Source organism: Chelonia mydas, chromosome 6 (genome assembly GCF_015237465.2).
Source record: "Chelonia mydas isolate rCheMyd1 chromosome 6, rCheMyd1.pri.v2, whole genome shotgun sequence".
NCBI lineage: Eukaryota > Metazoa > Chordata > Testudines > Cheloniidae > Chelonia > Chelonia mydas.
In genome coordinates, this window is record NC_051246.2 from 125,765,692 (window position 1) to 125,778,201 (window position 12,510).

A 12,510-nucleotide genomic window follows, 5' to 3' on the forward strand; every position below is an offset into this window, starting at 1 on the left:
GTAAGTGACTATTTATCACTCAATCCAGCTTGCCTGGGTGGCAAGATAGACTGGAGAGTCTAAGGGACTGTCTGACTCCGGGGTGACTCTTACAGTGATCCGGGAGCTCACATTTGTCACTGGCTTGGTGAAATCTAATTACGGAACATACCACCAGTTTGGGGTGTCGGCCCTGTTTTTGACAGTCTGCCCTCATGTAGGCACTCATGGGTGGGAGCCACTCCAGGCAGCATGACACATCTCTCTCCATGTAAGCTTGTTTGCATTGAAATCAATGGACTAGCCTGCAGCTTTGCTGTGTACGGGATGGCACATTGCTGTCTCAGCAGCCACACAGAAAAGAAATCATGCCTCAGAGGCACTATGATCTACCTTTCTCCCGGCGTAGTCACTTGTTGAGTTGGGTATTAATGACAGGATACAAGGCCGAAGAGAATCCAGCCCGGGGGTTTATCACTAGAACAAGATTCCCACCCTTTAGAAGGATGATGTGGAGAGGCTTGATTTGCTGCTGCCCTTGCTTTACCGGTGTTGTGGATAAATTTAAGGTTCCAAGTCAGGGAAGCATCTCAGGATAGCACCTCAGCATGGGCTCCACTTTAAATATGTTGAACGGCTTTCCTGAATTGGGGCCAGGAACATTAAATACACTAAAGAAAAGAGCAAAGGTCTCAGTTCAAAGATTATTTACAGAGCGCCACGATGAGGTCTCCATCAGTGCGCAGCATTGGGAGTCATGCCTCTGACACAGGCTGGGGGGTCTCTGAGAACAGAGCGCCTGCTCTCCCTGCATACACAGAGCGTGCTTAGACAGCTAAAGGTGCAGCATCACCATTTCATAACCGTCACTCTGCTGGCCACTAGCCTGCTTTGCTAGCCACTGCGAGTTTGGAGTTACAGTTTGTGTCAGCCACAGATTAATTCCCGGCAAGTCCACGCTTCATGCTGACAGACTGATCTCATTAGCTCCAACCAGGAGGTACAAGCAGTTGGCGTATCTAGCTGATGAAGAACGATCTCAAGGCTGGGAGAGAGGAGGTTCTGCTGGGAAAGGCCAGGCTTGGGGAAGTTAGTGTCATTGTCCTAGTAATCAATAAAGGGGATAAATGTGGACTATATTTAGGGTGCATGTCTTTTCTCAGAGCAGTGTGGGAACGCCGCTTGCTTCCATGCTCCCTCTTACATGCCTCATCAGCACAGCACAGCACAGCACACCCACTTCCTTGTTTATACAGGGCATTACTAACATATGGGGAGAGCAGGAGAGCCTGGAGCTGCCCGTGAGGAAAGTTCAGCCAAAGCAGAGCACTATGACTGTGCTGGTGACAGTTGCCAACATAAACGCTCTGATAAATGCAATGCAAAGCCACTTACAGGTCACTTCTGGGACATTTCAAACCGTATCTCAGAAATATACACGATTGATACCATTTCAAATAATGAATCCCTATTGTATGTGTTACCCTTCTACCCGTCAGAGTTGGCAGCAATAAGGGCCGGGGTTCAGTATCGAGGGGATTCATTCCAATAACACAATGCAAACCTGGCTCAAGCCCCCACCCAGTGACCTGGGACAAATATATACCACCCCCGCTGGGCGCCTCCAAGAGGCAATACTTCCCTTCTCGCAAGCACATAGTCCGAGTGTAGCAAAAAGCCTTTTAACAACAGAGAGAAACAATGTGGCATTATGTCGGGGAAACACCACCAACAGGATTCATAACACAATCTGTGAGCAAAAAACCCACCCCAAGCAAATTGGGGGGTGTTCTTTCCCTTGGGTTCTTGAGTCCAGCAACCCAAAATCACCCAAAGTCCCAAAAGTCCAACGACCCAAAAGTCCCAGAGTTCGAAAGTTTATCTGCAGAGTTTTACCTCCCAACCTGGGTGGAGATAGGAGGGGGGATTAAGGGGCACCTTACATGGTCCAAAGCTGATTGCCCCACCTCTCCTTGGGGCTCCGCTCTGCCAGCTGCCCCCAAGAGCTACTCCAGGCACCCAACAAACTGCTCTGCTCCACCAGCCACTCTGCTCTGCTCTGTTCCCCATCCCCCAAACCGCAACGCTCTGCTCTGCCAGCCATCCCGCAAACTGCTCTACTCCACCAGCTGCTCTGCTCGCCGTCCTGCAAACTTCTCCGCCGTATATCTTGAGGCTCCCCCACTACTTAACACAACCCTCAGTGATTTCATCTCTTAGTAAGTTTAGCTTTCTTGTGATTTCAGCTTGTAGCAGGGGAGCCTCAGTGCTGGTGCACCATTAGCCCAAAGTGAATTCAGCTCAGCAGCCTGTAACTAGACTCCTAATGGAATCAAAATTAGTTCTGATATTCCACAGTGGAGAGAGAAGGAAGTGCAATTAGCATGAAAGGTCCTCACCAGGGGGCCCATACCACCAAGTATTAATACCTGTCCCCAGCCTCTCTCCATTCACTGGGTTTTGGAACCCATGACCCTTGCCTAGCGAGTGCTGCTTAGTTGATGGTGAGTCCCTCCATCATAACAAAAGGCTGAGTACAGTTCCACTGTCCGTGAGTCACATAATCAGGATAATAACAGTTTATTCCTATCCCAATAACAGAGAAACTGGGGCTCCTACAGCAGCCAAAGTGACCATCTAGGCAGGGTGGGTGTGCCTATGCAAATGAGATCAGCCCCTGAAGTTCTTTTCCACAACCCACCATGACTCGCCACCAGATGTCAGGGGAGAGCTCATCCTGACTCTGCTTACATCTGGAAAGGATCCACTAAGAAAGGACTTTCAGAACATACATCAGGAAACTCAAAGGTCCTCATAGCAACTTCTTGCCTATGTGCATTAAATGGGCCAGATCCTCAGTTGGGATAGCTCCCACTGAAGTCATGATCAGCTGGAGATCTGATGACATTTTTAGTTTTGATCGTTACATAAAATAAATAAACCCTGACATGACTCAAGTACCCTCAGCCTAGTCACTAAACACTGGCTGAGTTCTTAGAGGGGCCATGGCAAAAGTAAGTCTCAAGGAATAGGAAGAAGAAGGTAAAAAACCTTATGGCTCAGTTCAAGAGGGGGCAAGTCGGTGCATGGAGGTAGCAAGTCCCTATTAATTTTCTCCTTGCAGCATCAGATTGTTGGGAAATACCTTGTATGAGGGGCACCGGGGTGGGGGGGGGGGTTGGTTAAAAAAAAAAAAGGATAGAAGGCAAGACGTTGGTTTACAGATATACCCAGGGCATACGTACGCAGCACGTGCACAAAACCAGTGTTCTGAGTCGAGCTGGTCACTGCGTCAAAATAACTTTCCCGAAGATGAAAAGGAGGACGGGTGGCACCTTCGAGATAACACATTTATTTGAGCAGAAGCTTTCGTGAGCTACAGCTCACTGCACTGGATGCATACAGTAGAAAATATAGTGAGGAGATTTATATACACAGAGAACATGAAACAATGAGTGTTACCATACACACTGTAACGAGAGTGATCACTTAAGGTGAGCTATTACCAGCAGGAGAGCCGGGGTGGGGGTGCAGGGGGGAACCTTTTGTAGTGATAATCAAGGTGGGCCATTTCCAGAAGTTGACAAGAACGTCTGAGGAACAGTGGGTGGTGTGGGGGGAATAAACATGGGGAAATAGTTTTACTTTGTGTAATGACCCATCCACTCCCAGTCTTTATTCAAGCCTAAGTTAATTGTATCCAGTTTGCAAATTAATTCCAATTCAGCAGTCTCTCGTTGGAGTATGTTTCTGAAGTTTTTTTGTTGAAGAATTGCCATTTTTAGGTCTGTAATTGAGTGACCAAAGAGATTGAAGTGTTCTCCGACTGGTTTTTGAATGTTATAATTCTTGATGTCTGATTTGTGTCCATTTATTCTTTTACGTAGAGACTGTCCAGTGTGACCAATGTACATGGCAGAGGGGCATTGCTGGCACATGATGGCATATATCACATTGGTAGATATGCAGGTGAACGAGCCTCTGATAGTGTAGCTGATGTGATTAGGTCCTATGATGGTGTCCCCTGACTAGATATGTGGACACAGTTGGCAACGGGCTTTGTTGCAAGGATAGGTTCCTAGATTAGTGGTTCTGTTGTGTGGTGTGTGGTTGCTGGTGAGTATTTGCTTCAGGTTGGGGGGAGGGCTGTCTGTAAGCAAGGACTGGCCTGTCTCCCAAGATCTGTGAGTGTGATGGCTCGTCCTTCCGGATAGGTTGTAGATCCTTGATGAAGTGTTGGAGAGGTTTTAGTTGGGGGCTGAAGGTGATGGCTAGTGGCGTTCTGTTATTTTCTTTGTTTCACCTGTCCTGTAGTAGGTGACTTCTGGGTACTCTTCTGGCTCTGTCAATCTGTTTCTTCACTTCAGCAGGTGGGTATTGTAGTTGTAAGAATGCTTGATAGAGATCTTGTAGGTGTTTGTCTCTGTCTGAGGGGTTGGAGCAAATGCGGTTGTATCGTAGAGCTTGGCTGTAGACAATGGATCGTGTGGTGTGGTCTGGATGAAAGCTGGAGGCATGTAGGTAGCAATAGCGGTCAGTAGGTTTCTGGTATAGGGTGGTGTTTATGTGACCATCGTTTATTAGCACTGTAGTATCCAGGAAGTGGATCTCTTGTGTGGACTGGTCCAGGCTGAGGTTGATGGTGGGATGGAAATTGTTGAAATCATGGTGGAGTTCCTCAAGGGCTTCTTTTTCATGGGTCCAGATGATGAAGATGTCATCAATGTAGCGCAAGTAGAGTAGGGGCATTAGGGGATGAGAGCTGAGGAAGCGTTGTTCTAAGTCAGCCATAAAAATGTTGGCATACTGTGGGGCCAGGCGGGTACCCATAGCAGTGCCACTGATTTGAAGGTATACATAGTCCCCAAATGTGAAATAGTTATGGGTGAGGATAAAGTCACAAAGTTCAGCCACCAGGTTTGTCATGACATTATTGGGGATACTGTTCCTGACGTCTTGTAGTCCATCTTTGTGTGGAATGTTGGTGTAGAGGGCTTCTACATCCATAGTGGCCAGGATGGTGTTATCAGGAAGATCACCGATGGATTGCAGTTTCCTCAGGAAGTCAGTGGTGTCTCGAAGGTAGCTGGGAGTGCTGGTAGCGTAGGGCCTGAGGAGGGAGTCTACACAGCCAGACAATCCTGCTGTCAGGGTGCCAATACCTGAGATGATGGGGCGTCCAGGATTTCCAGGTTTATGGATCTTGGGTAGCAGATAGAATACCTCAGGTCGGGGTTCCAGGGGTGTGTCTGTGTGGATTTGTTCTTGTGCTTCTTCAGGGAGTTTCTTGAGCAAATGGTGTAGTTTCTTTTGGTAACCCTCAGTGGGATCAGAGGGTAATGGCTTGTAGAAAGTGGTGTTGGAGAGCTGCCTAGCAGCCTCTTGTTCATATTCCGACCTATTCATGATGACGACAGCACCTCCTTTGTCAGCCTTTTTGATTATGATGTCAGAGTTGTTTCTGAGGCTGTGGATGGCATTGTGTTCTGCGCGGCTGAGGTTGTGGGGCAAGTGATGCTGCTTTTCCACAATTTCAGCCCGTGCACGTCGGCAGAAGCACTCTGTGTAGAAGTCCAGTTTGTTGTTTCGACCTTCAGGAGGAGTCCACCCAGAATCCTTCTTTTTGTAGTCGTGGTAGGAAGGTCTCTGTGGATTAGTATGTTGTTCAGAGGTGTGTTGGAAATATTCCTTGAGACAGAGACGTCGAAAATAGGATTCTAGGTCACCACAGAACTGTATCATGTTCGTGGGGGTGGAGGGGCAGAAGGAGAGGCCCTGAGATAGGACAGTTTCTTCTGCTGGGCTAAGAGTATAGTTGGATAGATTAACAATATTGCTGGGTGGGTTGAGGGAACCATTGCTGTGGCCCCTTGTGGCATGTAGTAGTTTAGATAGTTTAGTGTCCTTTCTCTTTTGTAGAGAAGCAAAGTGTGTATTGTAAATGGCTTGTCTAGTTTTTGTAAAGTCCAGCCACGAGGAAGTTTGTGTGGAAGGTTGGTTTTTTATGAGAGTATCCAGTTTTGAGAGCTCATTCTTAATCTTTCCCTGTTTGCTGTAGAGGATGTTGATCAGGTGATTCCGCAGTTTCTTTGAGAGCGTGTGGCACAAGCTGTCAGCATAGTCTGTGTGGTATGTAGATTGTAATGGATTTTTTACCTTCAGTCCTTTTGGTATGATGTCCATCTGTTTGCATTTGGGAAGGAAGATGATGTCTGTCTGTATCTGTATGAGTTTTTTCATGCAGTTGATAGATTTCCACTCCATACGGCTAAATTCAGTGCCTTGCATAATGACAGGTTTCAGAGTAGCAGACCTGTTAGTCTGTATTCGCAAAAAGAAAAGGAGTACTTGTGGCACCTTAGAGACTAACCAATTTATTTGAGCGTAAGCTTTCGTGAGCTACAGCTCACTTCATCGGAATGCATCCGATGAAGTGAGCTGTAGCTCACAAAAGCTTATGCTCAAATAAATTGGTTAGTCTCTAAGGTGCCACAAGTACTCCTTTTCTTAGTTTGATAGCATCCGGTCTGGCAAGAAACCACTTATCAGTGGTTGTGGTTGTGAAACCCTCATTTCTGTATTGTTTTATCTTTCTGGACCCCACTTTTCTATTGTTAATCTGTCTGGTTCTCTAATTGTTTCTGTCTGCTTATAATTAATTTTGCTAGGTGTAAGTTAATTAGGGTAGTGGGCTATAAGTGGTTAAAGAATTGTGTTGCAATATGTTAGGATTGGTTAGTTAAATTTCAGTAAAGTGATTGGTTAAGGTATAGCTGAAAATATTACTATCTAAACTGGGGTCAAACAGGAAGTGGGAGGGAAACTGAAATCATGCTTGCAAAGGGGCGGGGAGGGGAATGGGAATAGGGAACAGGGACACAGGCAAGGCTCTGCAGCATCAGACCTGGGAAGGGGGACACGGGGTAAAGGCTCTGCGGTGTCGGAGCTGGGAAAGGGAACACGGGGGAAAGGCTCAGCGGTGTCAGAGCTGGGAAGGGGGACACGGGGGAAAGGCTCAGCGGCGTCGGAGCTGGGAAGGGGGACGCAGGGGAAAGGCTCAGCAGCGTCGGGGCTGGGAAGGAGGACGCGGGGGAAAGGCTCAGAGGCGTCGGAGCTGGGAAGGAGGACGCGGGGGAAAGGCTCTGCGGCGTCGGAGCAGGGAAGGGGGACGCGGGGGAAAGGCTCAGCGGCGTCGGAGCTGGGAAGGGAGAAGCGGGGCAAAGGCTCAGCGGCATCGGAGCTAGGAAGGGAGACGCGGGGTAAAGGCTCAGCGGCGTCGGAGCTGGGAAGGGGGGATGCGGGGGAAAGGCTCAGCGCTGTCGGAGCTGGGAAGGGGGACGCGGGGGAAAGGCTCAGCGTTGTCGGAGCTGGGAAGGGGGACAATGGGGAACAGACACTACCGGCGTGTAGAGATAAGCCCGACTGGTGTGAAGGGCTTTGAATATGCTTGCTTGGAAACTAACCCCAATAAACATCATACTGTCTGCGCTTCGGACTTCTGGTCTTTTGCTGCTTGCTGTCTGCATGACAAGAACCAGGGAAGTGGGAGGGTTGAGGGAAAGCTCTCTAACAACCAGTCCCGGAGCCAAGCTGGAGGACAGACAGGCTAGGGGTTAGGGAGGAGTCTGGGATTTAGGAGACCTGGCTTCACTTTCCTGCTGTGGCGCAGACTGCCTGTGTGACCATGGCATGGCTACACTAAGCCCGGGCTCTGGCTCAAGTTTAAGCCCAAGCCCCCCCTTCCCTCCACACACACAAATCAATCTGACTCTTGTCAGCAAACACTCAGGACCCAGGTTCAAGGACCCAGCTTGGGGGGGTGGGGGGGTTAGAGCTTGAGTCCCACTGAGATTTAGGTCCATGCTCTGTCCTTTTGCCGTGTGGACGCAGCTCAAGCAGACCCATGTCAGAAGGTCTGTGTAGTGCAGTATGGACGCATTAGCAGGCTGTGAGACCCAGGTCCAGCAACTGTACGCCCTGGTTTACAATGCAGTGCGGCTGTTCAGTTGCAGGCTTGCAAACATCAAGTCTGCAAGCCCGGGTCCCCCAGACCTGAGTTTCTAATGCAGTGTAGACGTACCCGTGGCCTTTGCCTTTCTGTGATCAGCTCCCCATTTGTAAAATGGAGGTAATAGCGTTGCCCTGCCTCACAGGAGTGTTGTAGGGGTGAATAGATTAATTATAATGAGCTGCTCAGATACTACAGTGATGGGAGGTCGTATAAGTACCTTAGATAGGTAGATACCTATGCACAGGAGAGTTGTCTAGCCAGTATTTCTTTTTAATAGCAGCTTCCTGGCTACCATTTACAGCAGAATCAAACCTTGAGTGGGATCCGTGAAGGGACTTTGGTGTTGCCACACTGAGCGTCACAGCACCGAACTTTTAGGCACCTAGAAAATCCCAGGAACAACACTGAGATCCACAACGCTGAGCCAAGCGCCTTGGCTCCCTGTACAACAAATGGGGAGAGATAGATGCCGAAGCATGTGATTGACAAATGCCAGCACGCTAGGTGGGGAGCCGCCTGAGCTAGTCAATGGGAGATGTTATCACCCTGATATCTGCTGGGAGAGCAATACAGCGGTGCACAGACAATCCAGGAAGTTTTTGGAAAGTGTAGGGGACAATTTCCTGGTGCAAGTGCTGGAGGAACCAACTAGGGGCAGAGCTCTTGACCTGCTGCTCAGAAACTGGGAAGAATTAGTAGGGGAAGCAAAAGTGGATGGGAACCTGGGAGGCAGTGACCATGAGATGGTCGAGTTCAGGATCCTGACACAGGGAAGAAAGGAGAGCAGCAGAATACGGACCCTGGACTTCAGAAAAGCAGACTTTGACTCCCTCAGGGAACTGATGGGCAGGATCCCCTGGGAAAATAACATGAGGGGGAAAGGAGTCCAGGAGAGCTGGCTGTATTTTAAAGAATCCTTATTGAGGTTACAGGGACAAACCATCCTAATATGTAGAAAGAATAGTAAATATGGCAGGCGACCAGCTTGGCTTAACAGTGAAATCCTAGCTGATCTTAAACACAAAAAAGAAGCTTACAAGAAGTGGAAGATTGGACAAAAGACCAGGGAAGAGTATAAAAATATTGCTCGGGCATGCAGGAGTGAAATCAGGAAGGCCAAATCACACCTGGAGTTGCAGCTAGCAAGAGATGTTAAGAGTAACAAGAAGGGTTTCTTCAGGTATGTTAGCAACAAGAAGAAAGTCAAGGAAAGTGTGGGCCCCTTACTGAATCAGGGAGGCAACCTCGTGACAGAGGATGTGGAAAAAGCTAATGTACTCAAGGCTTTTTTTGCCTCTGTCTTCACGAACAAGGTCAGCTCCCAGACTACTGCACTGGGCAGCACAGCATGGGGAGGAGGTGACCAGCCCTCTGTGGAGAAAGAAGTGGTTCGGGACTATTTAGAAAAGCTGAAAGAGCACAAGTCCATGGGGCCGGATGCATTGCATCCGAGAGTGCTAAAGGAGTTGGCGGATGTGATTGCAGAGCCATTGGCCATTATCTTTGAAAACTCATGGCGATCGGGGGAAGACCTGGACAACTGAAAAAGGCTAATGTAGTGCCCATCTTTAAAAAAGGGAAGAAGGAGGATCCTGGGAACTACAGGCCAGTCAGCCTCACCTCAATCCCTGGAAAAATCATGGAGCAGGTCCTCAAGGAATCAATTCTGAAGCACTTAGAGGAGAGGGACTTAAGTGGCTGAATGCCCATCTTCCCCGGCTCATGGATCGCTTGGGGCTCAGGCCTTCCAGACACCTAGCGGGAGACAGCAGTGCACATGCCCAGAGGCAGGAACATAGGCACTGAGGGAAATTTCACTCTGAAAAATTTAGGCACCAAGTGATCTTAAGCACCTGCAGGGCTCAGCGGGAGTTTTATGGATCACGGTGGAAGCAAAACAGGGACCCGGGTGCCTGAGTACATTTGTGTATCTCTCCCTGTCCCCGCCTTCTTCTTCTAAAAGACACTAACTACTACAGTCAGCCAGCAGCCTCAATATTGGTGGTGTCTCTTCCTAGCTTAATTTGGGCCTGTTAAGCAGCTTTTATAGCCAGGCAACAGGATCAGCTGACTAGCAGCCAGCCAATCAGAGGGCAGCTCCCTCCTTAAAGCTCTTCCGGGTGGGTGGGAATAGTTTGCTCTTTCCAAGTTGCCTTCTAGAATGTGGCTGTTTTCTGGAGCTGCCCTCTCCAGGTAAGTTTATATGCCCTTTGCCCTGGCAAAAGGTTTCCTTGCATGCTACTGATTGTACTCTTGTAATTTCCTTTCCTTTCCTTTTAGGATGAGGCATTTTCCTACCATGGCTTGCTAATCTCTGACACTGAGTCTGCCCTTCTCACTAGGGATAATCCATTAGGAAGGCTTGTCCTGGCAAGGATTGTGTATTGAGTGTTCTGTAGACAGGGGTCAACTAGCTCTTAATCTGTGCTGTCATTTCTCATAGGAGAGTGTTTGTCAAGTAGATAAATGAGTATGAACTTCTGAGTGACCCCAGCAATACGGAACATGCTGAGGATGTCCCTGGACTGCATCTCAGAGTAACTTGGGGAAGGAAGGTCTCCTTCTTCCCAGTTCTGGGGCTCTCTGGCTGCTGGGCTGGTCCTGTAAAAAACAGAATCGTCCCAGGATGGATCTAGGCTAGATGATAATAGGCTTGGAGTTGCCATTCTGATTGTGAGGGGGACAGAGGGGTGTTAAAGAAACCTTATGCTGCTGGAGTGTCTCCTCGAGGAAGGGAGAGTCCTCCACTGCTCAGATGTGCGGGGTTTATGGCTGCTTGGCACTGGTGGGCTGGAGCAAAGTTCTCCCTGTGCAGCTAAGGATCTGGGCTGGAATCTGTGTCTGTTAGAGCTGGGTACTGAAAAGCATCTGGGTGATAAGTGCTGATAGTGTAGTGGGGAAAGGACGGGGGCAAGCATTGTCTCTAGTTTTGGGTGCCTCATTTTGTGGGTGCTCATGGGGCAGGATTATGGCAATCCGGGGCCCTAGTGACACCATAACATGAAGGCCCCGTGGCCCTGATGCCTCACCCTGTCCCTTGTTGAAGTGGGTGTGACTGGGGGGGCAGGTAGAGGCTGGGGCCCTTCTCCCTCCTGGAGAGGCATGGGTTCCCACAGGGGGCCTGTCAGTGCTCATCTTAGCTGTCAGGGCATATCTGCTCTGCTCCCCTTCTGCCACACCCAGAGCCCTCTGCTGCACTGGTCTGGGAGTTAACACCCTTTTGTCACATCTGGAGCAGCTCACTCCTTCAGGCTATTGTTTCAGGCTCTCTGCAGACTCCAGCAGGCACCTCTGCATGGGTTCTGATTAGTTAACATTTTCAAGCTTTCCACTGTGGCCATGAGTTCTAGAAAGTAACAGTGCTGAGTCAATTCAAATCACATGACTCCAGGAGGTGGGGCCCTAAGGAGAGTCCTGTGGCGCCTATGTCTTAATCCGGCCCTTGAAACACCTAGTATCTGGGTTGTTTGTTTTTTTAATTTATTTTCCTATGAGATGCTGTGTCCTAAGAGCTCTCGTTGTCTTTGGTGCTGTGCCTGCTCGGCCCCTCTGTGCACCCAAAATCAGTGGCGCCTTTTACGAATGTTGATCTTAAACTGTGTCACAGTTTACGCCACCCCATTAGAATCGTAGAATCATAGAATATCAGGGTTGGAAGGGACCTCAGGAGGTCATCTAGTCCAACCCCCTGCTCAAAGCAGGACCAATCCCCAATCAAATCATCCCAGCCAGGGCTTTGTCAAGCCTGACCTTAAAAACTTCTAAGGAAGGAGATTCTACCACCTCCCTAGGTAACGCATTCCAGTGTTTCACCACCCTCCTAGTGAAAAAGTTTTTCCTAATATCCAACCTAAACCTCCCCCACTGCAACTTGAGACCATTACTCCTTGTCCTGTCCTCTTCTACCACTGAGAATAGCCTAGAACCATCCATTAACACATGTAAACACAGTGGAGAAATGACAAAGAGCATGTGTAAACCGATGAGGTGCGTTTTTCTTTCCTTCGTACAAGCCGTGAGTGATCTCTTTGGAGTAGGCAATGCCAGTGGAAACGGCACTGGCAAATTCAATCAGAGATTAAGTGTCTGCCCCGGGGGCCAGAGCCTCAGGTGGCATAAGTCACTGTCGTTCCACTGAAGTCAGCTTAGGTCTGACCCAAAATCTGTACTTCACTTTCCTACAAAAGGAAACCTTGCCAGTGCCTCTCCAGAGTCCTTGTTTGGGAGAGGACTTTAGGGGCACAGCGCGGAGAAGGCGGTGATTTGTATGAACACAAATGAACTATTGTGGGGAGGTTCTTGACCAAAAAGGAGCCCAGTGAGTGCACTGAATCTTTAAAATAAACCAACCCATTTTAAAAAGGTTTTTCTTTCGTCACCCACTGGCCAGATCCTCAGCTGGTGTAAATCAGTGATCTGACCCAAAAGCGAGCCAGGCCCAAGCAGCGAATAATCTGGTTTGTATGTGGCCGGCTTTGAAATGTCTGTTGGCAACTTTGATTCTCCCTCAGGGTTGCTCA

General features: G+C 48.8%; 1 long non-coding RNA gene across 1 annotated transcript in view; it reads left to right on the plus strand.

Moving 5' to 3' along the window:
- The first annotated feature begins 10,123 nt into the window (after positions 1–10,123).
- LOC119566484 overlaps positions 10,124–12,510 on the plus strand; it is a 29,736-nt gene continuing 27,349 nt past the window's right edge. Inside the window, exon 1 of the long non-coding RNA XR_005225659.2 lies at positions 10,124–10,183. This is a non-coding gene — a long non-coding RNA (uncharacterized LOC119566484). The remainder of the gene's footprint in view (positions 10,184–12,510) is intronic.